A 27,648-nucleotide genomic window follows, 5' to 3' on the forward strand; every position below is an offset into this window, starting at 1 on the left:
TTTCTCTATTAAGGGGTCCCACGACTCTTTCCTTGTATACCTTTCCCTAATATCCAGAGCTTGCCAATGATCAATGTCACTACCGCCGTGTGCCACCAGCTGGAAACAGAGTTGAGAGGGTTCCTTGCCCCAGCGTTTCAAGGGATTGCTTGTGCCATGGGCCGCCCTGACCTTATTTATGCTGATGAATGGCTCCTTCTTAGGTTTCAGCTCTCTGTCTGGGTTGGAATTCGATCTGGCTGGCTTGCCTTTAGACCTGGCCAAGGTCTTTGGGTCGCTGCTATCAAGCCAAAAGACAAGAAAAGCAAATAATATCTGCCCAACCCTAGCTGCCAGGCTCTGGAGAATTGCAGCTGTGTGGCCCTTGTGTCGTGAGTGATAAGCTGTGATCACTCAGCTGTGCGGACTCTCACCTCCCAAGTGCACATGCGACCCTTTTGTGTGAGTTTGCACAGCTGCTGTGCACCCAAGCGTTCCCTGGAGCTCAGGAGGGCACATTTTGAAAGGGGATTGCCCATTGCTAGTGCTCCTGCAGCCTTGTGAAGGAAACCAGCTGACTCACCAGGGTGGCCAAGGACTGTGGCCAGAGCTGACATTTGATGGTGGTTCTGATGGAGGAAGCCACCCACAGTTCAAGAGTTATGTCCATTGAGAAGGGATGAGTGGGTTTAGGAAGAAGAGCTGTAGTAAGTAGTTGTCTTCTGGGACCTTAGCTCTCATCTGCCTCTATCTATCATTCCCCTTTTTGGTTTTCAAGGAAATACATGGGCTCATGAATTCTCCCAACTTAAGCTCCAAAGCTAAATTTGCCACTGAGACACAATTTGACCTTGGATAAGTGTCTTTACTTCTCTGAGTCAGTCTTTCTTTCTTTTCTTTTTCTTTTTTCTTTCTTTTTTTTTTTGAGAGAGAGAGAGAGAGAGAGAGAGAGAGAGAGAGAGAATTATTTTTTAGTTTTCGGCAGACACAACATCTTTGTTGGTATGTGGTGCTGAGGATGGAACCTGGGGCACACGCATGCCAGGTGAGTGCGCTACCACTTGAGCCACATCCCCAGCCCCAAGTCTGTCTTTCTTTCTCTCTCTCTCTCTTTCTTTCTTTCTTTCTTTCTTTCTTTCTTTCTTTCTTTCTTTCTTTCTTTCTTTCTTTCTTTCTTCTTTCTTTCTGCCTAAAGAAATGAAATAAAGTTTTTCTTGGAGGGTTGCTGGAGGATTAGATGAACTCAATGCATGGCACTGTGCTCAATAAATGTCGCACTTTAGATGATCTCTTTGAACATCCAAGGGTCATATCAAGGATTCCCATAATGCAGTGTGTGCTTATCACTGACACTCCCTGGCTTAGTTCACTGGGGTCCTTATAACCAAATACCATCTACTGGGTGGCTTATAAACACTATGAATTTATTTCTCACAGTTCTGGCAGCTGCAAGTGCAAGATTAGGGTGTCAGCATGGCTGGGCTCTGGTGAGGGTCGTCTTCCAGACTGCAGAGTGCAGACTGCTTGCTGTGTCCTGACATGGTGGAATGAGCAAGGAACCTCTTTGGAGCCTTTAATAAGGGCAGGCATCTTACTCATGAGAGCTCTTTCCTCCCGACCTAATAGCTTCCTAAAGTGGCTACCTCCTAAACTTGGTTGTTAAGATTTCAACACATGAATTTTGGGGGGTGCAAACATTTAGACCATAGCCCTTCTTTGCCAGCTATTAATAATTATGTCAAGGACTGGCAGAAATTAAGTAGAGAGGGTGAGGGGGGAGATATAGCATCTTGTGGGATCATTACACCAAATGGGTGATAGCACTAAAAACATTGGCTTTGTCACTTCACAGCCTTCCCTGGTATCAGGGACCTTAGTGGAAATTACTGTCTACATATAGAAAATTGCTCCAAGTGACACTTTTTAAAATTTATTACCATTGAATTTATTTATCAATTTATGGCATTCCTAATTAAATTGGCAAATGGCATTTGAAGTAAGAATGCTTCTTAGAATTGATGCCGGCTTGGTTTTCATGAAGATAGTAACACTTTTTTTTTTTTTTAATGGACAATCGTAGTTTTAGGCGCTTGGGACCTCCATTGGGGATCTTTTATTTTTTTAAGTACTGGGAATGGAGCCCAGTTATGCTCTACCACTGAGCTACACCCTCAGTCCTTTTTATTTTTTTTTAATTTTGATGTGTGTGGGGGCATCTGGGATTGAACCCCAAGGCACTTAACCACTGAGAAACCTCCCTTGCTCTTTTTCAATTTTTTTCTCTTGAGACAGGGTCTGGCTAAGTTGCTTAGGGCTTTGTTCAATTGCTGAGGCTGGCCTTGAACTTGAAATCCTCCTGCCTTAGTCTCCAGAGTCTTTGGGATTACAGGTGTACACCACTGCACCCAGCTCTTTTTATTTTTTTATTTTGAGACAGGGTCTCATTAAGTTGCTAGGGGTCTCACAGAGTTGCTGAGGCTGTCCTTGAACTTGTGATCTTCCTGTCTCAGCCCCCTGAGTGGCTGGGATTATAGCTGAGTGCCATGGTGGCTGGCCATTGGGATGTTTAGAACTGCACTGCCTGGTAGAGTCACCACTAGTCAAATTTGGGTTTTGAAGCACTTGAAATGAGTTAAACTATACTATGCTGTAGGTCAAAATACTCACTGGATTCTGAGTAGTTAGTATGGGATAAAATAATCTTTATCTACCTCATTAATATTTTCAAAATTGATCACACATTAATAACATTTTGCATGTATTGGGTTAAATAAACTCAAGTATGTGCAGCTCACATTACATTTCTCCTGAACGGTACAGCCTTAGAATACAGACCTCAGAGATTATCTGCTGTGTACTCTGGGCAAATTGGAAGGAGCCCCTCTTCAATGAGGTTCAGATGCTGAGACTCATCATGCCACATGCATATCAATAGGGGACATAAAGGTTTGTCATTTACAGAATGGGACTTTCTGGAGAGAGCAGGGTACATTCCAAGGAGGACCAAAAATGGCTCAAGAGCAGGGGAAGGAGACTAGTTTGGGTTTTTGGGGTGGTTGGGGATGGGGCCAGGGCAAGATTCCTGCATGCTAAAGGGACCTGTGTGGTTTGAGACTTCACTGAGGGAGCACCAGGCTTTTCTTATCAACTTCCCAGATGTGAGAGAGACGGGGAAGTGTGTGAGGGGGTATGGGGTACCAGTTCCAAGTGCTGATAATAACTGAGTCAGACTTCTTAACTATAGTATCTAATCTGGTGCCTCCATTTATCCATGAGGACTCAAAGAGAGAGGATGTGACTTGCTCAAGGTCACACAGCTATCTAGTAGCAGCATTGGCACCGGAATCCAGGCCTCTGGAAACCAGAGACTGTTTCCTGCCTCTACAGCACCTTAGGGAAAGCCATCCCAGAGGACAAGAGGATTCCTTCTCCAGGGGATGGTTACCATGTTTAGTGGATCTGCAGGGAAGAAATGCCGAAGGACATGGCCAGGCATGGTGTCAGACAACAGGACCTTTCTTGCTAGGACAGCTCCAGCCAACGAGGCTGATATTTGCTGAGAAGGTGACCCAGGAAATTGACTTAAAACTTAAATACAAACTCAATATGAAATAAAAAGGAATTGTCTGAAAAAAACAAAACCAAAACAAACCTGTGAAAACAGATTAGGTATCTTATTTATTTATTTGTTTTTAAATTTTACTTGTTCTTTTTAGATTTATGTGACAGTAGAGTGTATTTTGACATTGTGTGTGTGTGTATACATCGAGGGTAAATTCCCATTCTTGTGGTTGCACATGGAGTTACACTGTTCACGTATTCAAATATGAGCATAGGAAAATTATGTCCGGTTCATTCTACTGTCTTTCCTAATCCCATTCCTACTTCCTTCCCTTCATTCCCCTTTGTCTAATCCAATGAACTTCTATGATCTTCTCCCTCTTATTATGTGTTATCACTTGGCTTTGGTTTCTTTGGGATTGGCTTACTTCACTTAGCATGACAGTTCCATCCATTTACCAGCAAATACCCTAACTTCATTCTTCTTTATAGATGAGTATTCCATGTGTATATGTACTGCAGTTTTCTTATCTATTCACGTGTCGAAGGGCACCTAGGTCAGTTACAATAGATTAGCTATTGTGAATTGACCTTCTATAAATATTCATGTGGCTGTGTCACTATAGTTTGCTGATTTTAAGGCCTTTGGGTATAAACCAAGGAGTGGGATAACTGAGTCAAATGGTGGTTTCATTTCAAGTTTTCCAAGGAATCTTCATACTGCTTTCCAGAGTGGTTGCACCAATTTGCAATTTCCCCCAGCAATGTCTGAGTATATCTTTTCCTCCATCTCCTTGTCAACATTTATTGTTACTTATATTCTTGATAACTGCCATTCTGATGGAGTGAGACGGAATCTCAGCGTAGTTTTAATTTGCATTTTTTAATTGTTAGAGATGTTGAACATTTTTTCATATATTTGTTGACCATTCAGATTTCTTCTTCTGTGAAGTGCCTGTTCAGTTCTTTTTCCCATTTATTGATTAGGTTATTTGTCTTTTTGGTGTTAAGTTTTTTGAGTTCTTTATAAATTCCAGAGATGAATGCTCTATCTGAGGTGCAGGTGGCAAAGATTTTCTCTTGTTCCGTAGGCTTTCTCTTCACATTCTTCCCAATAGTTTCCTTTGTTGTGAGGAAGCTTTTTAGTTTGATACCATCCCATTTATTAATTTTTAAGTTTACATCTTGTGCTTTAGGAGTCTTGTTAAAGAATGGTTCCTAAGCCAGCATGATGGAGATTTGGGTCTACTTTTTCTTCTTTTTGTAGGCACAGGGTCTCTATACATATTAGAAAAGAAGAGCTCAAACCATTCCAATTTGCTGTCAACATGATTCTATATCTAGAAGACCCAAAAAACTCCACTAGAAAGCTTCTATAATTCATAAACAAATTCAGCAAAGTATCAGGATACAAAATTAACATCCATAAATCAGTTGCATTCCTATATACCAATGACGAATCAGCTGAAAGAGAAATCAGGAAAACTATCCCTTTCACAATAGCCAAAAAAACAAAAACAAAAAAACAAAACAAAACAAAATCAAAATCAAAACAAAACAAAACAAAAAAACCCCTTAGGAATCCATCTAACAAAAGAGGTGAAAGACCTCTACAATGAAAACTACAGAACACTAAAGAAAGCAATTGAAGAAGACCTTAGAAGATGGAAAGATCTACCATGTTCTTAGATAGGCAGAATTAATATTGTCAAAATGGCCATACTAGGCTGTGGTTGTAGCTCAGGGGCAGAGCACTTGCCTAGCATGTGTGAAGCCCCGAGTTCATTCCTCAGCATAATATAAAGAATAAACAAATAAAATAAAGGTATTGTGTTCATGTATAACTAAAAACATATTTAAAAAATGGCCATACTACCCAAAGTGCTATGCAGATTTAATGCAATTCCTATTAAGATTCCAATAGTCATTCTTTATAGAAATAGAAAAAGCAGTCATGAAATTCATTTGGAAAAATAAGAGGTCCAGAATGGCCGAAGCAATTAGCCAGAAGAGTGAAGCAGGAGCCAGGTGTGGTGGTGCATGCCTGTAATCCCAGCAGCTCAGGAGGCTGAGTTGCAAGATCACGAATTCAAAGTCAGCCTCAACAACAGTAAGGCACTAAGCAACTCAGTGAGACCCTGCCTATAAATAAAATACAAAATAGGGCTGGGGATGTGGCTCAGCGGTTGGGTGTCCCTGAGTTCAATCCCTAGTACCCCACCACCAAAAAAAAAAAAAAAAGATAAAAAGAAAAGTGAAGCAGGAGGTAGCATAATATCAGACTTAAATTATACTAAAGATCTATAGTAACAAAAATGGCATGGTATTGGCACCAAAACAGACATGAAGACCAATGCAACAGAATAGAAGACACAGAGACAAACGCACATAAGTACAGTTACCTCATATTAGATGAAAGTGCCATAAGCATACATTGAAGAAGAGATAGCCTCTTCAACAAATGGTGCTGGAAAACTGGAAATCCATACTAATAAAATGAAATTAAACCCTTATCGCTCATCCTTCATGAAACTCAACTCAAATCCCATCAAGGACCAGAGCAGGCATCTTATGGTGTCTTTTTTGGACATGAAAGTTGCTTTGGTGGGAGTTGTGTTTGTCCTGTTAACCTTTCTCTTATGGAAGGAGGAAGCTCATGCATCTTATTCGACTTGAGGATTAAAAGCTTCCAAGAGAGGTTATTAGCCCAGGGACAGAGGTCTCCCATCTCAGGAGCAGAGCTCAAATACATTAGGAAGAAAAGGAAATAAACCCATTGGAGTTTGTTTTAACGCTCCCTGGAGAGTCATTTTAAATGTACAACGTGCATTTTAGAAGCTCTGAATACTTAAAAACACACGTGAGAAGGGATTCGTTCTAAAACCCGAATCCTTGTCTGGCTCCTGACTCCTCTGAAGCACCAGTAGGTTAGTAATTTCTGTTTATGATACCACCCTGGAAATAAATCTAAATTTGTTTTGATTTTTCTGATTTTCTTCAACCTGGGAACTTGAGCTGGCTTCTTGGTGGAAATGACTTTGGATAAAATCTCAAATAATTCATTGCTAGCTTCAGCTGGTAGTCACTGAGACCCTGGAACATATGCTGCCTTTCAGAGAATGAAATGAGTTGTTTAATAATCAGATGAAGAGCTCTGTGGGTAACTAAGGAAATCTCAGCACTATTTGCATGGAGAGGCAATTATCTGGGAAATGTTTCATAATGGACATAGAACTTTAAAAGTCATAGGTGACAACCAAGTACATGTACTTATCACACCTTGCTAGGTGTGTGGCCAGTACTTTCTCCACACTCCAAAAGCAATGTGTTTGCAGCACATTGGCCTCATCTGCTAGGGTTCTTTCCAAAGAGTTAAATCCCGTATCCTGTAAGAGTTTTCTCATATCAACAAGCTCTTCTCTAACCAACTCACTCCATCTGGCATTCCATTCATATTCTTCCAACTCTGGCTGCCACATGTTAGCAAGAGGGTAGCTTTACTGGGTCAGTTGTCATCAGCCTGTCTCTGTCATCAGTCACCTCAGTGCTGATACCTTGGGTACCTCCACAAAGAGTAAGTTGCCTTGGTTGCTGAGATGGGAGCTGAACATGAGCACACTTTCAGGGGGTCCCACTTACCATGACTGGTATATTTACCGTCACCGCTGGAAGTCCAGTTTGATAGCAATGGAGACCAACACTAAGTCCCAATACAACACTATGACTTGATGGAAAGTTGACCACCTGCTGCCACTCTAGAAAAGGTGGAAGTGATTCATCTTGATTGGAATCGACACATTTTCTGAGTGTAGGTTTGCCTTTCCCACAGGGCTCAGCCAGAATCCTAGCTATCCAAGGGCTTACATAGTGTTTTATTCACCGAGGTGAGGTTTGCTAGAACATTCATTGGACAAAAGAACCCACTCTACCTCAAGAGAAGTATGACAGTGGATATGTGACCATGGGATCCACTAGTCCTCTATACTGCACCCTCAGAAACTTCTAGCTTGAAAGAGAAATAAAATAGCCTTTCGAAAGTGCAGTTGAGATGCCATCTTAGAGTTGACCAAAATGAAACGGCATCATCCTGGGGGACAGAGTATCTCCCCTAAACTAACTTGCACCTTGTTAGTACATGAGTCTGGGAAATACAGGTGCAAGTATGAATGGCTCAGTTTGTAGTCACTCCCAGTTGTTGAGGGCCACAGCCCAGTCGGGATGACGCATGGTATTTTTGCCAGAAGTAGTGGTTGAGAGGTGACGCTAGCAAGCCATTAAAATGATGACTTTTGAGTTCTGGCGGAGTTCCCGTTGAGTTCCGCTTGAGCTCTCACGGGGATTCCTGGAGAGTTCCCATTGGTTGGGGAAGTGCTGGAGGAAGGATTTTTCTGGTTGCTGGTTCCTGGAGGAGCCACGTGGCGTTTGGGAGAGTTCCCGGGGAGCGTGTGTGGAGTGTGCTAGTGGAGTTCAGAAATAAAGTTTGTTCCTGCTTCAGTGGCTTGTGATTTGTGCCCAGCCAGACTGCGGCACCCAGTGGGCCCTTGGGGAATTTTTGCTTTAGTCTTCCATCTGTGGGTCTATAGGCCCTACATACGTCCACTGGGGAATGCTGTATGAGTACCACTAAACTTTAAGGTATGGATCCCGACTAGTCACTTTGGAATCCTTGTACCAAGAGACCAGCAATCAAGGAAAAAGTCACCATTTTGGAAGAGTTAGTTGACCATGATAATCAGAAAATGGGACTGATATTTTGCAGAATAAGGCAGGAAAGACCATGTTTGGCACATTGGGTCAGGTGACTCTCATCAGACTAATTTTTAGGGAAAATGATCAGGTGTTGCACCAGGGCCTAAGAAGAGCATGACTAGGAATAGACTTGGCAGGGAATGGGGAGCTCTAGGTTGGCAGGGTTGGTAGCTGATGGGTGAAACATCTAGAAAAAGTAGCCGAGAAGGCAGGTGTAGTGTATTGGCTGCTGCCAAGGTACCCAGTCACTCATCCCAGTTTGCCCTGAGTTGTCCTGGTCCTACCACTGAAAACCTCACACCCAGTACACCTGTACACCCAGGAGAGATGGGGCAACTGGAAACCTGCAGCTGTAGTGGGAGTTGTGTTTGTCCTGTTAACCTTTCCCTTGTGGGGTTTCCCTAGGAGGAGAAACCAGCTGGAATCCTGGAGGAGTTCTTTCTAAATGGGGAGGGCTTATAAATATGGAGCAAGTGGATTTGATGGTTCCAGGGGGTGGACTGCAGTGACTGTTACAGAGCACCAGAGCCTTCCCCAGTGTCAATGGCTCATCCCCTCTGAAATGATTCCTGCTAATGATTAGGTGTTGAGTCCTCCCCAGGACTCTAGGCAAAAAGAAGATGCCTTGCAGAAAGTTAGGTTCTAGGGAATAGCCAACCTAGCATTAGTGCAGGGGTGGGGAGTCTGGCCTCTTGTTTCAATTTGCATCCTTTGAAGGGCCATCCTAACTTCATGATCCCATGGGATGGCTAAGCCCTTTGTTGGAATGCATCTCATTTCAACTTCTTCCTATGTCCAATTTCTTTCACTTCCTATGGGAATTGTTCCCCAAGACCACTCCACAAGAAGCTACCTGCACTTCTGAGTACCTCAGCCTTTCCTGACCTTCAATGGGTGATTCATCATCTTGGTGCACAAGGTTGACTCTTGGGAATTGACTCTTGGTTCAATTCCCCACTTGCCTCTGGCCATCGACGCTGCTCTACCCTTCCTATTCTTGATCCAATTTCTAATTGTTTGTTGGCTTACTAACAACTTTTTTAAGTTCACTGTTTTCCTCCTACCCTGTGTGTCTGTCTTATAACCCCCAAACATATAACAGAAAACATTCTCAAAATAATACTTATTAAAATCCATAAAAATTAAGCATGATTTATCATTTTCATATTTCTTTTTCATTACAACTACCATTTTGAGTACTTTATGTTGCCATGTTTGAGTGTTACTGAGATTTTTGGGGGTGTTTTATCTACACGCAAGAAGTTATTTCAATCAATTATAAAGTGTGCTGTCAATCTGTGCTCAATGTTCACATCACCAGCTGTGATGTGAAAAAAAAAGTAAAAGTCCCTTTTACTTTTAATATGGATCCTAATTCTAAAACATCCTTACTTATTCCAGATTTTTCTTGAATTTTTCTCTTTACAAGAGATGCACTCTTATGCTCTCCAAGGATCCTGGTTCTTCTTGGAGATCAAGATTTGAGTGCTTAGAGCTGGTGATTGGCAGGATGCACTGTTGGGTCACTTTCAGAAATGATAGCATTCCAGAAAAAGCCATGACCTCAACCTGATATTTCCAATGAGATCTTTCATGCTGTTATACATTCTTTAGCCATGATTCAATCAATAAATCAATGAGCTGATCAGAGTTCCAGTGGCCACTAAAATTTCCTACCATACCAGCCTTATTTAATTTCTATGACAATTCTCTGAAATAGACATTGCTATTCTATTTGACGATGATCGAAAGGGAAGATCTTTAAATATCTTGTCTAAGGCCAGAGAAGCAAAAGACTGGACAGAACTGGATGCTAGCTTGTGAGTTTCCAAGTCATGCTGTGTCTACTTTCTTCTAGCAAACTCTAGAAGCAGGTGATGGATTCAAAACACTTATCATAAGACATGACTCCCTCTTTTGAAATGTACCGGATGGGTGGCGGAGTATATTAGGTTTCTCTGTTCCAACCAGCCTTCCTCTACACTGGATGTGAGAAATACCACACCTACACTCAACTTCCTTCTCATTTCCTGAGCTGGTTTTTGTCCTAGTTTACACCTTCCTAGGAGAAGGTAGGCCATTGTATTAGGGGTTGGAAGGACTTTCCTGAGAGTGGTATCTGAGTGTGCAGATAAAACTCCACACCTTCCTTCCTGTGAGCTGGGGCAGTGTTCAGATAATTGTAAAACAACAGTTGGCTTTTCCAGATCTATTGGATTAAATGCTAAGCCTTGCTACATATCGTTGACAAGAGCTGATATATCTGTTATGATGAATCCTTGGCTGTGCGACCTGAACCTTGAACCCAGAAAATAAGTCCAAAGATGGCCAGCATCATACAGAAATTTATATGTTATCCTTGTTTTATTAAGAGACCCAAAGTACTACTTTGTTCTGGTGTCTTCTCAGCTCACAATAACTCAACTTTCTTTGGGGACTATGCTTTTACACTCAGGGATGGAGTGTTGGAAGCTGGGCTTGCACTGTCAGGCTCTGTTTTTTGGGACAGAGTCTTGGGAGCTGACATGTTCACCCTCTGCCCACATGTGCACAGAGGAGCATCAAGAGCTGGCCTGCCGAGGGAAGAAGAGAAACAGCTTGCCAAGGAGTGCCCCTCTTTGGGATTCTGCTACTCCCTGATTCTACTTTCCCATTGCCTCCTAATATACTTCTGTACTGTCATTTAACTTACCCTTCACTTCTTTAAGTTGAGCTGTTTTTTTTGTTACTTAGAACCAAGGAGACCTAACTAAGACACAGATCTTTCTGCCTGGACCTATTTCTGGTGCTGAAGGTTGCTGCATGTCTTTTCCTTCTTCCTTCACACCTTCCCTCCCTCTTTCCTTTCTGCTCCCTCCCCCTTGCTCTCTCTTTCCCTCTCTCTGTACTTCCCTCTCTTTCTCTCTCTCCCTCCAGGACTGTATTAGGATGATGCATTCAGGTTACAGGTTACGGAGAATCCCTGTTCTAACCCAAAGCCATTGTCTTGCCAGGATCCCAGAGCTACAAACTCTCAGCTTTGAAGGAAAACTAAGCTGAAGGGTCAGACCTCCCAGATTATAGCCCATGATCTATTGTTGTCAGAAAATGAGCAAAGTTAGGCTGGGGTTGTGGCTCAGTGGTAGAGCGCTCACCTCGCACATGCAGGACCCTGGGTTGGATCCTCGGCACCACATAAAAATAAATAAGTGAAATAAAGGTATTGTGTCCAACTACAACTAAAAAATAAATATTAAATAAAGAAAAAAAATAAGCAAAGTCATTGTTCGTCCTTAGAGACAGCATCCTCTTACTTAAGTACCTCTGTCTAGTTCCATTTATGAAGCCTCAACAGTTTCTTTCATTGAAAAGGGAATCACAAATACTCAGAAGACAAGGGGGAACAAGTGGGTATTGTGGCCTTTTCTATGAGTTTCTTCATCTTTCTTCAAGACTCTTTAATATAGAAGAAGAGAGACTTAACAGTCCCTCCACCTGTCTGACAAGGAGAGTTAAAATGCACTGGATTCATTTGAATCTATTTGAAACGTCCCCACTCAAATTCCATACTCTTGCTTGTTGTGGCATAGAGGAAACAAAAACCTGAAAATAACCCCAATTTTCAGAAATCTGTGAACCATTGGGGAAACTATGATCTATTTACATCTTAGAAAGTTGAGTGCTTATTAAAACAAGTGATCTAGAGCAACATGTAAGAGCTTTAGCTGTGGCCAAGGCAACGGGTTACACTTCCCCTCTCCCCTGCTAAGCCTACTCTCTGCAGATGACATAGCTGCCAGGAAAAAGACTACATTTCCCAGTTTCCCTTGAGGCAAGATATAGCCATGTGACCAGGTCCTGGTTAATGAGATGAGGAGAGGTGAGCCAGCAACTTCTGTGTTGTGGTCTTAAGAGGTGGGTGAGTGGAGGGTGGGCAGGCCCATCTTTTCCTCCTCTTTACCTCCATCTTATTCCCTGGAATAACACTGTGATGGGAAACTGACTTAGACCATGGTGTTGAGTTCCAGAAGCTTCTAGGACCATCTACCCTGGGACTGTTAAATCAGATTAAAAAGAGTCTGTCATGTTAATTTGAGTATCTCTTATATGGAGCCAAGTTTATCACCTCATTAATGCCTGACCTAAGTAGAGAAGTTATAGAGTAATGTGTCCAGAATGGTATCATGTAAAAATATCTGGCAAAGAAAGAACTATTTTGTGCAAAAGCATATGTGCTTGGAATGTTCAAATGATCATGAAAAAAGGTGGAAAATACATAGCAAGCTTCTGTCTTGGATTCCCTAAGGAAGGAGGTGGGGAGAAGGTGTTCACATTTTTTTCTTTATTATATTTTTCTGTTGTTTCACTTATTATAACAACAAAACCTTTTTTTACACTGAGTGTAGTGGTGCAGCCTTGTAATTCTAGTGACTTAGGAGGCTGAGGCAGGACGATGGTGAGTTCTAGCCCAACCCAGGCAACTTAGTGAGACCCTGTCTCAAAATAAAAAAATAAAAAGGGCTGTGGATGTAGCACAGTGGTAAAGAACCCCTGGGTTCAATTCCCAGAACCAATTAAAAGAATGAATAAACAAACAAACAAACAAAAAACAACAACAAACAAAACCCTTTTTTAATTTATAGAAAAAAATCATTTCAAGTCTTCCTGAAATAGGAGCAGTTAATGTGAAGCTGCTTATTTGACCCTTGCAGTTTGGAGGGGGTTCAGGAACAGTGAATCAGCATGCTGTTCCGTGTGGCAGGAGCTCAATCTGCCTTAGAGATTTATGTCCGGGGTTCGTTATCACAAACGTCTTCCACGGCAGAGGTCCTGCTGTCTCTTTTATGAGGCTGGAGAAGTGCTATTGGGGAAGAATGCTTATTTTGTATTTAAAAAAACAGAAACTATTTTGTTTTTCATAAAATTTTCTCTAGATTTGCTTTCACCATAGAACATTCATGGGAAGAGGTGGATAGAAGAAATGAGGAAGTCATTGTGTGGTGGGAAGACATCTCCCTAGTGACTCCTGACCAGCTGACCATGTGGCCAAACCTCAGGGTGATAAGGGTATCAGATAGCCCTACATGTAGTACACACAGTGGATACAGCCACATCACCCACGGGATGCAGAGAGATTTATACACCTGTTGATATAGCCCCAGTTGGAAGTGAAAATTTGGAAACTATGGGCTTCTACAACATCAATTCACCGCAGCAAAAGCTTTCAAAAGCTTTTCCTGAGCATTTGTTCAGGATATCTATATAAGTATAGGTACATTTTTTCCAAAGGGAAGAGGTGAATATCAAGAGACTATAAGTTTGATAATGATTAACACGACCTTATTTGTTAAACATAGGAGCTAATTACTTTCTTTCCCGTTTTTTCTAAGGAAAGGGAAACCAATGGCTTCCCTTGGATTTCCTGTCCCTTGTGAGGTGGAAAACAAAACCAAGAGAAGGGAGGGTGTGGCTCAGTCGCATCTGGAAAGGCATCTCCAGGACCAGACAGAAGACTCCCCTAAACACATGAGACACAATTGAAACAAATCCTTAGATTGACATAGGAGGGGTGGTCTGGCATAGCAGGAAGAACTTAGATTTGGGGATGGAGTAGATTGGGGTTCACATACTTAATTTTCAGTTATTTAAGTAGTAAGGATGTTAACATGTCCCTCCCTGGTATGGGCCTGGGGACTATGCTATCAACCTCTATTACCAAGTAAGGACCCAGGTCACCATGCAGGATGCGCAGAGGAGGCTCGCTTAGAACCAGGTTGGGACCTGGTTATATTATATTATATTATATTATATTATATTATATTATATTATATTATATTATATTATATCCCTTAGCCATCAGGGTTATAAAAATGTTAAATAGAAATCAGAAAGTTTTGTTTGGAAAGCTGGGTATTTTTCTTTTACTTCATGTCCAGGAGAGGGGCACTAGTGAGCTTGCCATGTGAGACATCTGAGTCACATCTGGGTCATCACAGGGGGAAGAGACTATTGTTGCTTTTTTCCTCTGAGAGAAGACTGAAAAGATGTGGCCACCAAAGTGGTGGCTTTCGCTCCTCAGGCTCACTGGGGGAGGGATCCTGTTTGTTTTTGATCACATGCTGAGTGTGAGAAAACCGAAGGCAAGGGTCCTCAACATGACAATGAAGACAGGTAAGGGCAGGGAGAGCCCAGCAGTATTGCTGTTGGGTCCTGCTAAACCCTGTTTTTATGGGAGAGCCCCAGTGTTTTGTTGTGTCTCTGAAGAATCTACCAAAATGATCCTTAAAAAAAAAAATTCAGAAAATTCTAGAAAGTGTGACAAGAGTTCCACGGATGGTGGCAGTTGGGGCTGGTGGCTAGAGGAGAGTCTCAGCGTCCCACTGGACGATGCCTTCAGATCTACATTAACTGCAGGAAAGGATAGCATCAGTGTTAGAGCAAGAATGTGTGCCTCAGCTGAAGCTGTCTTCCAGCAAAGGGTCAGGAGAGAAGGGGTGCTTCCTCTGTAAGGCAGGGTGCACTTGCTGCCCCAGATCAGGAACCACGATGTGTTCACAGAAGATCCAGTAACGAGAGAGCCCTAAGTGGAGTTTTGGCCACTTGCTGGTCATATGAGTATTTTATTTTATTTATTTTTTTGCTATGTAACTAGCTCCTATGGCAAAGCTTTTTGGGGTCTCATCAAGACCAGGTTCAAATGATAAGTTTTAGTGTTATCAGTGAACATTGCTGACAGACTGGCAGAAAGCACACCAGAGCTCCCTGGACACCTGGTTATGAAGTGACGACTCTTAGGCATAACATCTCAGGCTATGCCAGGCCCGCTCCTCTTAACTCTCATAGTGTGCCCACTCATGATAATGTCTGTCTGCTAAGAATATTTCTGCTCCTTACTTCTCCCTGCTCTCTAAGCCAAGAGGAGGTGGGAGCCAACCAGGGAATGGAGAGGAGAATAGCTCAAGGTGGAGAAAGAATAAAAGAGTTGACCACCTCCGTTTCCTTCTTCAACCCATCTAACCTGGGGATGTGAAGATGAGATTCCAGATGAAGTTGAATCTTCTGTTACCCAGGACTGGATATTTTAATTACTGAACTAAAACTAATTTGGGGACCACAAGAGGCTGAAAATATTTTTAATTAGTGAGGAGTGACCACACAAATATGAGAATTGCTTTCAATTTCATCTAAGGCCAGGGGAAAAAATGAGCTCCACAGAATGGACTTGAATGGGGAGGAGGGGAAGATGGTCAAGACATTTGTTGATCATATCACCTGAGGAGTTTGGTTCTTTAAATATTGTCACACCTCTGTATTCACGGGGATGGACTGTATCCACTGACCACAGACTCCAAGGATGCTCAAGACCCTTATAGAAAATGGTGTAGTACAGTAATTGCTTGTAATCCATTTCCTATATATTTTATTTAATATCTAAATTACTAGTATTGCCCAATAAAATATGAATACCATGTAAATTCTAGACATATTGAATAGTTTAGGGGAAAATGATAGAAAAAAGTCTTTACAGGTTCAATACAGAAGCATCCACAGTGCCTCTAATCCCATAGCAGCAACACAACATTAAAAAAAAAAAAAGAAAATTTCAATCTGAGGTTTTTGGAATCCATGGATGGGAGTCCATGGGCACAGAGGGATGTATGTATATTGTTTATATACATAAGACACAAAGCTGAAATTGGACCACCACTTAGGAGTTTTCAAGCAAAATTAGAGAAGTTAAAACAAATTAAATAAGAAAGTAGATAGAAAGTCAAGCAAAATTCCCTTCCATATTCCCAAATCTAACTAGAAAGAAACACTGGAATCCATCTCCCCCCTCCCTTCTTTATAGAATTTTAAATTAAATCGGTTAATTGATTAATTTTAACTGATACATAAAACATAGGCATCGTATGTATTAATGAGACCTGATGTGATATGTACACACTGTGTAATATTTGAATCAGGTTAAATATATCTATCTCCTCCAACATTTATATTTCCTTATGGCAAAACATTCAGGAATCCCTTCATCTAGCTTTTTGAGATACATAGTCGATAACTGTTATGTGTAGTCATCCTTCTGTGAAACAGCACCAGGACTTTTTACTCCTAACTATAACCTTGAATCCTTTGATGGCTCTCCATCCTCCCCCACCCCTTTATTCTCTGGTAATGCCATTCTACTCTCAACTTACATGAGATCAACTTTTAAAGTATTCCATGAGTGAGATCATGTGGTGCTCATCTTTTTGTGCATGACTTACATCACTAACATAAATGATCTTAAGTCCCATCCATGATGTTGCAAGCGTTGAGACTTCATTAATTTTTATGGCAAAATATTATTCCATTGTATATAAGTACCACATTTTCTTTATTCATTCATCAGGTGAGGGACATTTCAGTTGTTTCCATATCTCAGTTATCACAAATAGCGCTGCAATGAACATAAAGCAAAGTGTTTTACATGCACCCTCTGGTTTTATGATGAAGGGCAAGGGATTAGGATATCAGTTTTGGCAGGACTCCTGACCACTCGCCCACGTAGGACCTCTGGCTGACACTCCTGTTGGATCCCCATCTACCAATGTGGGGCTTTCCCAGCAGCCTCCATCTGGGGACACAGCGACCACTGCCATAGTACCTACAGTAACCTGCACCTGGGGACACCGAGCAGTTCTGGAGACAGCCACCAGCCACAACACTGCACACCACAGAGCTGCACTCTGAACATACTGCCTAATGCCAGCACCCTGCCCCATCTGACCTGACACCCCATCTCTGAAAGCAGCTGCCTCCTTCTTGGGACAGCTTTGTCACCATCTTTAGTTGGGGCAACTCCCAGCCTGGGACACTGGCTAGGGCCTAGAAGCAATATCAAGGGGACTATGGAGTCCCCAACTCCTCCTTCCCCAGCAGCCACTAACCCGGCACAGGGATTGATTGCAGCTACGCGGCTGGTCTATAGCTTGCAAAGCCTGGCCTTGAACTGCCCAATACAAACAGCTCTCCATGACAGGTGCGCAGCTCCCAGAGCATAGCCCAAAAGATCTCTGGAGAGAGAGATTCCTGATTGTAAAGTAGAGAGGGAGGGGGTGAGATACAGTTTAGAGACTAAATTAGAGGCCAGGAAGTGTGAGGGCTACAGGTGATACAAGAAGATAAGAAGAGGTCCCACATCCCACAGCGGCCCCAAAGGAGATCCTTGGAGAGTGCAGTCTCCCATTGGGGACCAGCAAGTGCTTTTCTCCACACCTGACTACCCCTCCCACCCTAACAACCTTCATCATCCTGAGGGTGGAGATACCAGCACAACAGACAACCTCACCTATTGGATGAGAAGGGAAGCAGGAAAGATACTGATCTCCAACAAAAACAATCCTTGTATTTTCCTTTTTTTCTCTCTCTCTTATCCCACCTTCACATCCCCAAGATTAGTGAAACCAAGTACTCTTCATAAATTAGGTTGCAGAGGACTGGGATGTCTGAATAGTATATTACAGTTGTATTGTATAATCTTTTATCTCCTGTTTTTACATTTTTAATTTTTCTTAATTTTTTTGTTTCTTTGTTTTTTGTACTTTCTCTACTGTCTTCCCACTTATGGGTCTCCCCCAAATCACTTTTTCTCTTTTCTCTTGCTAGTAACCAACTTCTTTAGATTCCTCTTTCTTACTTCCTAAGATCTAATAACTCTATATCCTTACCTCCTACCTCCTAACATCACATCCTACACCCCACCCCTAGTTCTCTCTTTGCCCACTATCAGAAACTGTAGACTCTTTGCAAACCTACTGTTTATATTGTAGATAATAAGTGAGCTCACCATTTCTGTATATTGTGCAAAACCATAAACATCTTAAGAGCAGATATTTGGTTTAAAGCTGTATATTATTTGTATTGGGATCTGTTAATATTGTTCTCCCCTCTTAAAGGAGAGGTATTGGAACCCTGCAGGGACACTACAAGCCTATAGGGTAAAAACTGTAATGCCTCAGATCCACAGTGCTAGAAGGGAAGACACATGAAAAACATGAAAAAACAAGGGAAGAAAGTGCCCCAAACAAATCAAGATACAGTATTATTAGGATCCATGGCCAGCACAGCAGAAGAAATAGCAAAGAAGGAGTTCAGAATGTACATAATTAAAATATCCTGTGAATTAAAGGATAATATAAGAGAGCAAATATAGGCAGCAAAAGATCATTTCAATAAAGAGCTACACAAGCAAATACAGGAAGCAAAAGATTACTTCAATAAGGAGATAGAGGTTCTGAAATAAAAAACAAACAAACAAACTGAAATCCTTGAAATGAAGGAAACAATAAACCAAATTAAAAACTCAATAGAAAGTATCACCAACAGATTAGATCACTTGAAATACAGAACCTCAGACAATGAAGACAAAATATAAAAACTTGAAAATAAAGTTGACCACACAGGGAAGATGGTAAAAAACCATGAGCAGAACATTCAAGAATTATGGGATAACATGAAAAGACCAATTTTAAGCATTTTGGGATACAGGAAGGCATAGAGTTAAAAACCAAGAGAATGAACAATCTATTCAATGAAATAATACCAGAAAAATTTCCAAACATGAAAAATTAATTGGAAAATCAAATACAAGAGGCTTATAGGACACCAAATGTACAAAATCACAACAGATTCACACCAAGCCACATTATAATGAAAATAGCATACAGAATAAGGAGACAATTTTAAAAGCCACAAGAGAAAGGAATCAGATTACATATAGGGGGGAACCAATTAGGTAATCTGCAGATTTCTCAACCTGAAAGCTAGAAGATCCTGGAATAACATATACCAAGCTCTGAAATAAAATGGATGCCAACCAAGAATCTTATATCCAGCAAAATCGAGCTTTAGATTTGAAGACAAAATAAAAACCTTTCCCCCTTGGCCCCCGGCGGAGGGGCGGCTGGCGCGCGGGGACCGCAGCGAGCGGCCGGGGGGACCCGGCGTCCGGGGACGGGGATGGAGGCGGCCACGGCGGATGTCATTTGGTCATGGGCGGAGCAGGTTTGGGAAATGTTCTGAATATTATTTCATTGAAAAGATTGTGCATGGAGAAGAGGAAGATGGCGGCGGGAAGTGAGTAAGCCTCTCCGTGCCCCGTGCCCTGCACCACCGCGTCTGAAAAGCTGAGACAGACAGCTGCGACTCAGCATTAAGCCATCCGGCTGAGGCGGCTGGTCAGCCCTTCTCATCCTACGGAGGTGGATGCCTGCCGGGCCTTCGTGGGTAGTGGCCGCAGGGTCCAGGCGGGGCTTGGGAGAAACAGTGGGGACCCCCGTGGCGTTGGTTGCCCGGCAGGGGGAGGCGAACTGTCGCCGTTTGCAGGGGACACCACTGTGGCGGAGGGCTGGTGTCGCAGGGCTGCGGCGGAGGAGATAACTTCATTGAAGCCTGCTGCTACAGGTGTGTGGACACCTGGCTTTCCCTCTCCACGCATCGGGGAAACCTTAAGAGCCCCTCCCAGCTCTCCCGTGAGTGCTACAGCCAGCCCGAGGGAGTCAGAGGTGGTGCGGGACTGCCACTCCCGCCAGGGCTGACTGCTGAGGTCTCTTGCACCAGCTACGGGGGCGTGGCTACCGGAGGGCAAGTAAAATTCGCTGAGGATTCTCAGCCCCAAGCTCTACAATCTTAGGGTCTGAGGGAATGGCAATCTGGAGGAGTGAGCCCAGTCGTTCATGAAAACAGGGCTCCGGGGAGCAGCAGACCTGGCCTGTAGCCAGTATTGTGGTGAGAGGGGCCTGGCTAGAGGAAAAGTGGAAGTGATTGGACACAAGAGGAGGCCCTAGGCAATCAGGATTGGAGACTCGCCCAGTCTAGGAGGAGCTGCTGCACACTGATTGGTTCCTGCGTACTGACGGGAAAGACTTGACCTGGTGGTCACAGCGCCACCTAGTGGAAGAGAAGTTAATCAAACTCTAAGACGGCATTTATTAGGTTTTTTTTGTTTTGTTTTGTTTTTGTTTTTGTCTTTGTTTTTGTTTATGTTTTTGATTGGGGTTTTTCTTCCATCTTCATTTTTCTATCTTGTTTTTTTTCTTTTTTCCTTCTTCTTTCTCTTCTAACTCTAATTTTATTTTTTTTAATTATTATTATTATTTTTTAAAATTTTTGTTCTTTTTTAGTTCCTATTTCTTTCTTCTTTTGTCTTTTCATTTTTCTTATCCCCCCTTCCTTGAATTCTACCTGCCTACTCTCATTCTCCTTAGTGACTTCTTCCCTTCCCTTCTAATACCTTTCCTCACAAGCATCAAATAAATTTATACGAATAAACAGTAACTCAGCAGTCAAACAGAACAAGAAGCAACATGAGCAGCTTCAAGAAACAAGGAAGAAAAGGAGTACAAACAATGCAGGACAGCCTAAATATTCAGGAGGACCTAGAGTCATCAGAAAAATGGTCATATAAAGACCTCAAGGAACACCTTAGACAGATGGAATGGAACCTTAAAGAGGATACAAGACAGCAAATTCAAGCAGCGAAAGAACACATTGAGAATTAATTACATAAACAGCTAAAAGAAGAAGTTAAGCACCTTTATCAGGAGATAGAGATTATAAAAAATAATCAAACAATAATTCTAGAAATGAAGGAAACGATAAACCAAATTAAAAACTCAATTGAGAGTATCACTAACAGAGTGGAGCAAGTAGAAACTAGAACGTCAGATAATGAAGACAAAATATACCATCTTGAAAAGAGTCTAGCCAACTCAGAAAGGCTGGTAAAAATCATGAGAAAAATATCCAGGAGCTATGGGATAACATGAAGAAACCAAACTTACGAGTCATCGGGATAGAAGAAGGTACAGAGATTCAAACCAAGGGAATGAGAAACCTGCTGAATGAAATAATTACAGAAAACTTTCCAGAAATAAAAAAGGAAACAGATATACAAATTGAAGATGCATACAGGACACCGAGCACACAAAATCACAGTAGACCAACGCCAAGACACATTGTTATGAAGATATCCAATATACAGAACAAAGAGAAAATATTAAAAGCTACAAGAGAAAGGAGACAGATTACATTTAGGGGTAAACCAATACGGTTAACAACGGACTTTTCATCACAGACACTGAAAGCAAGAAGGTCATGGAACAATGTATTTCAAACACTGAAAGACAATGGATGCCAACCAAGAATTCTGTATCCAGCAAAATTAAGCTTCAGGTATGACAACGAAATAAAGATCTTTCATGATAAACAAAAGTTAAAAGAATTTGCAGCCAGAAAACCTGCATTGCAAAGCATTTTGAGCAAAACAGTACACGAGGAAGAAATGAAAAACAATAACCAAAACCATCAGTGGGAAGTGCCTCAGTAAAGACAGAGGGCGAGGGGAAAGATAATCACGGAGAAACAAACTAAATTTAAAAAAAAAAAAAAGGATAAACAATCAAACATGGATGGAAGTTCAAACCATATATCAATAGTAACTCTGAATGTTAATGGCCTAAACTCTCCAATAAAGCGACATAGGCTGGTATCATGGATTAAAAAAACAAATCCAACAATATGCTGCCTCCAGGAGACACATCTGATTGGAAAACACATACACAGGCTGAAGGTGAAAGGATGGGAAAAAATATACCACTCACACAGTTCTCGTAAACAAGCAGGAGTGGCCATCCTCATATCGAATAAAATCGACTTCAAGACTAAGTTAATCAAAAGGGATAAAGAAGGTCATTATATACTGTTAAAACGAACCATTCACCAACAAGACATAACAATTATCAATATTTATGCACCAAACAATGGTGCTGCGACATTCATAAAACAAATTCTCCTCAAGTTCAAGAATCAAATAGACCACAACACAATAATTATTGGTGACTTCAACACACCTCTTTCACCATTGGACAGATCCTCCAAACAAAAATTGAATAAAGAAACTATAGAACTCAATATCACAATCAATAACCTAGACTTAACTGACATATATAGAATATATCAACCATCATCAAATGGATATACTTTTTTCTCAGCAGCACATGGATCCTTCTCAAAAATAGACCATATATTATGCCATAGGGCAACCCTCAGTAAATATAAAGGGGTGGAGATAATACCATGCATTTTATCCGATCATAATGGAATGAAATTGGAAATCAATGATAAAAGAAGGAAGGAAAAATCCTACATCACATGGAAAATGAACAATATGTTACTGAATGATCAATGGGTTACAGAAGACATAAAGGAGGAAATCAAAAAATTCTTAGAGATAAATGAAAATACAGACACAACATATCGGAATCTATGGGACACAATGAAAGCAGTTTTAAGAGGAAAATTCATCGCCTGGTGGTCATTCCTCAAAAAAAGAAAAAACCAACAAATACATGAGCTTACACTTCATCTCAAAGCCCTAGAAAAGGAAGAGCGAAACAACAGCAAATGTAGCAGAAGGCTAGAAATAATTAAAATCAGAGCGGAAATCAATGAAATTGAAACAAATGAATCTATTGAAAAAATTAACAAAACTAAAAGTTGGTTCTTCGAAAAAATAAATAAGATCGACAGACCTTTAGCCATGCTAACGAAGAGAAGAAGAGAGAGAACTCAAATTACTAACATACGGGATGAAAAAGGCAATATCACAACAGATGCTACAGAAATACAGAAGACAATTAGAAATTATTTTGAAAACCTATATTCCAACAAAATAGAAGATAGTGAAGACATCGATAAATTTCTTAAGTCATATGATTTGCCCAGACTGAGTCAGGAGGATACACACAATTTGAACAGACCAATATCAATGGATGAAATTGAAGAAGCCATCAAAAGACTACCAACAAAGAAAAGCCCAGGACTGGATGGGTATACAGCGGAGTTTTACAAAACCTTTAAAGAAGAATTAAAACCAATACTTTTCAAGTTATTTCAGGAAATAGAAAAAGACGGAGCTCTTCCAAATTCATTCTACGAGGCCAACATCACCCTGATTCCGAAACCAGACAAAGACACCTCAAAGAAAGAAAACTACAGACCAATATCTCTAATGAACCTAGATGCAAAAATCCTCAATAAAATTCTGGCGAATCGAATACAAAAACACATCAAAAAAATTGTGCACCATGATCAAGTAGGATTCATCCCTGGGATGCAAGGATGGTTCAATATACGGAAATCAATAAATGTTATTCACCACATCAATAGACTTAAAAATAAGAACCATATCTCGATAGATGCAGAGAAAGCATTCGACAAAGTACAGCATCCCTTTATGTTCAAAACATTAGAAAAATTAGGGATAACAGGAACTTACCTTGACATTGTAAAAGCTATCTATGCTAAGCCTCAGGCTAGCATCATTCTGAATGGACAAAAGTTGAAGGCATTCCCTCTAAAATCCGGAACAAGACAGGGATGCCCTCTATCTCCACTTCTATTCAATATAGTTCTCGAAACACTGGCCAGAGCAATTAGACAGACGAAAGAAATTAAAGGCATAAAAATTGGAAAAGAAGAACTTAAATTATCACTATTTGCAGATGACATGATTCTATACCTAGAAGACCCAAAAGGGTCTACAAAGAAACTACTAGAGCTAATAAATGAATTCAGCAAAGTGGCAGGATATAAAATCAACACGCATAAATCAAAGGCATTTCTGTATATCAGCGACAAAACTTCTGAAACGGAAATGAGGAAAAACACTCCATTCACGATATCCTCAAAAAAAAAATAAAATACTTGGGAATTAACCTAACAAAAGAGGTGAAAGATTTATATAATGAAAACTACAGAACCCTAAAGAGAGAAGTTGATGAAGATCTTAGAAGATGGAAAAACATACCCTGTTCATGGATAGGCAGAACTAACATCATCAAAATGGCGATATTACCAAAAGTTCTCTATAGGTTTAATGCAATGCCAATCAAAATCCCAACGGCATATCTTGTAGAAATTGACAAAGCAATCATGAAATTCATATGGAAAAATAAAAGACCCAGAATAACAAAAACAATTCTAAACAGGAAGTGTGAATCAGGTGGTATAGCGATACCAGATTTCAAACTATATTACAAAGCAATAGTGACAAAAACAGCATGGTACTGGTACCAAAACAGGCGGGCGGACCAATGGTTTAGAATAGAGGACATAGAGACTAATCCACAAAGTTACAACTATCTTATATTTGATAAAGGGGCTAAAAGCATGCAATGGAGGAAGGTTAGCATCTTCAAACAAATGGTGTTGGGAAAACTGGAAATCCATACGCAACAAAATGAAACTGAATCCCTTTCTCTCGCCATGCACAAAAGTTAATTCAAAATGGATCAAGGAACTTGATATCAAACCAGAGACTCTGCATCTGATAGAAGAAAAAGTTGGCTCCGATCTACATACTGTGGGGTCGGGCTCCAAATTCCTCAATAGGACACCCATAGCACAAGAGTTAATAACTAGAATCAACAAATGGGATTTACTCAAACTAAAAAGTTTTTTTCTCAGCAAAAGAAACAATAAGAGAGGTAAACAGGGAGCCTACATCCTGGGAACAAATCTTTACTCCACACACTTCAGATAGAGCCCTAATATCCAGAGTATACAAAGAACTCAAAAAATTAGACAATAAGATAACAAATAACCCAATCAACAAATGGGCCAAGGACCTGAACAGACACTTCTCAGAGGAGGATATACAATCAATCAACAAGTACATGAAAAAATGCTCACCATCTCTAGCAGTCAGAGAAATGCAAATCAAAACCACCCTAAGATACCATCTCACTCCAGTAAGATTGGCAGCCACTATGAAGTCAAACAACAACAAGTGCTGGAGAGGTTGTGGAGAAAAGGGTACACTTGTACATTGCTGGTGGGACTGCAAATTGGTGCGGCCAATTTGGAAAGCAGTTTGGAGATTCCTGGGAAAGATGGGAATGGAACCACCATTTGACCCTGCTATTGCCCTTCTTGGACTATTCCCTGAAGACCTTAAAAGAGCATGCTACAGGGATACTGCCACATAGATGTTCATAGCAGCACAATTCACAATTGCTAGACTGTGGAACCAACCCAGATGCCCCTCAGTAGATGAATGGATAAAAAAATGTGGCATCTATACACAATGGAGTACTATGCAGCAATAAAAAATGACAAAATCATAGAATTTGCAGGGAAATGGACGGCACTAGAGCAGATTATGCTTAGTGAAGCTAGCCAATCCCTAAAAAACAAATGTCAAATGTCTTCTTTGATATAATGAGAGCAAATATGAACAGAGCAGGGAGGAAGAGTAGGAAGAAAAGAGTAACATTAATCAGTGACATGAGATGGGAGGGAAAGGGAGAGATGAGGAAAATTGCATGGAAATGAAGGGAGACCCTCATTGCTATACAAAATTACATATAAGAGGTTGGGAGGGGAATGGGAAAATAAACAAGGTGAGAAATGAATTACAGTAGATGGGGTAGAGAGAGAAGAAGGGAGGGGAGGGGAGGGGGGATAGTAGGGGATAGGAAAGGTAGCAGAATACAACAATTACTAATAGGGCATTATGTAAAATTGTGGATGTGTAACCGACATGATTCTGCAATCTGCATTTGGGGTAAAATTGGGGGTTCATAACCCACTTCAATCTAATGTATGAAGCATGATATGTCAAGAGCTTTGTAAAGTTGTGAACAACCAATAAAAAAAAATAAAATAAAAACCTTTCATAGTAAACAAAAATTGAATGAATTTACAACTTGCACTACAGAACATCCTCGGCAAAACATTCCATGAGGTAGAAATGAAAAACAACTACAAAAATCAGCAAAGGGAGGTAGTACACTAAAGGAAAAACCAACCAAAGAAGAAACCAAGTCAAATTAAATACCAAAAATAAACAAAACTGACCGGGAATACAAATCATGTCTCAATAATAACCCTGAATGTTAATGGCCTAAACTCACCAATCAAAAGACATAAATTGGCAGATTAGATTGAAAAAAAAAAAGACCCAACAATATGCTGCCTTCAAGAGATTTATCTCATAGGAAAAGACATCCACAGACCGAAGGTGAAAGGTTGGGAAAAACCATACCACTCACAGGGACTGTGGAATCAAATGGGGATTTCTATCCTCATATTGAATAAAGTAGACTTCAAGCCAAAGTTAATCAAAAGGGATAAAGAAAGACATATCATACTGCTTAGGGGAACCATATATCAATAAGACATAACAATTATAAATATACATGCCCCAAACAATGGAGTATCTACATTTATCAAACAACTCTTCTCAAGTTCAAGAGTCAAATAGACCTCAACACAATAATTCTAGGTGACTTTAACACACCTCTTTCACCACTGGAAAGATCTTCCAAACAAATCTAAACAAAGAAACTATAGAAGTCAATAATCCAACCAATAATTTAGACTTTATAGACATGTAGAATATTTCATCCTTCAACAAATGAATACACTTTCTTCTCATGAGCACATGTATAATGCTCTACAATACATCATATATTATGTCACAAAGCAACTCTTTGCAAATAAAAAAGTAGAGATACTACCTTGCATTCTATCAGATCATAATGAAATGAAATGAGAAATGAATGATAAAATAAAAAATACAAGCTATTCAAACACCTGGAGACTAAATAATATGCTATTGAATGAACAATGGATTGCAGAAGACATCAAAGAGGGGATTACAAAATTCTTAGAGGTAAATGAAAACACTGATACAACATATAAAATCTCTGGGACACTGTGAAGGCAGTAGTAAGAGGAAAGTTCATTGCATGGAGTTCATTCCTTAAAAGAAGAAAAAGTCAGCAAATAAATGACCTAACATTACATCTCAAAGCCCTAGAAAAGGAAGAATGAATCAACACCAAAAGTAGTAGAAGACAGGAAATAATTAAAATCAGAGCTAAAATCAATGAAATTGAAACAAACAATTGAAGAAATTGACAAAACAAAAAGTTGGTTCTTTGAAAAAATAAATAAAATTGATAAACCCTTAGCCATGCTAATAAAGAGAAGGAGAGAGAAAACTCAAATTACTAGCATATGTGATGAAAAATAAAATATCAAAATGGACACTACAGAAATACAGAAGATAATTAGAAATTATTTTGAAAATTTGTACTCCAATAAAATAGAAAATATCGAAGACATCGACAGATTTGTAGAGTCATATGATTTGCTCAAACTGAATCAGGATGATATACACAAGTTAAACAGATCAATTTCAAGCAACAAAATAGAGGATGCCATCAGAAGCCTACCAACCAAGAAAAGCCCCAGACCAGATGGATACACAGCTGAGCACTACAAGACCTTCAAAGAATAACTAATACCAATACTCCTCAAATTATTCCATAA

Source organism: Spermophilus citellus (genome assembly GCF_964194105.1).
Source record: "Spermophilus citellus genome assembly, chromosome: 7".
Taxonomy (NCBI): Eukaryota; Metazoa; Chordata; class Mammalia; order Rodentia; family Sciuridae; genus Spermophilus; species Spermophilus citellus.